Source organism: Gouania willdenowi, chromosome 6 (genome assembly GCF_900634775.1).
Source record: "Gouania willdenowi chromosome 6, fGouWil2.1, whole genome shotgun sequence".
NCBI classification, from domain to species: Eukaryota; Metazoa; Chordata; class Actinopteri; order Blenniiformes; family Gobiesocidae; genus Gouania; species Gouania willdenowi.
The window spans coordinates 751545-752199 of NC_041049.1; positions in this window are offsets into that span (position 1 = coordinate 751545).

Consider the following 655-nt stretch of genomic DNA (forward strand, 5'->3'; position numbering starts at 1 on the left):
TGATTGGATTTCGTTACATGTGACGAAATTATGGTTGAGTTTTTATCAAAGAAAACATCAATACATTTGCATTTTTATATAGTTTTCATTCACATGTGATTTTCTCATTAGTCATAGTCTAGTTATTGTCACTTTATAACATTTAGTTGAAAAAAAACTATGATGAAAATTTTTAGTCTACGAAATGAGGACAGTCTGTGAGGAGCTGCTGGGCTGTAATTAGCCTGTGAGCTGAGCTGAGAGTAATGTGTGTGTGTGTGTGTGTGTGTGTGTGTGTGTGTTTCTGCTCCGCTGGGTCCAGATGCTTCTCTCTGATGAAGGTGAGGACTCACAGATTTTTGTCCTCCAGCTTCTCTGTCTCTGACACAAGCTCAGCTCACACACACACACACACACACACACACACGCACACACACACACACACACACACACACACACACACACACACACACACACACACACACACACACACACACACACACATTACTCTCAGCTCACAGATGAGATGCTCAGCGACGCTTCTCCTCACGCACCAAAAACACAAAGGTTACATAAACTCAGACCCTGAGCCTTCGTCAGCAGACAGTAGAAGAAGAAGAGGGTCTGAAAACAGGTGGATGGACATCAAGAGGTGGAATCTAGGGTTAGGGTCAAT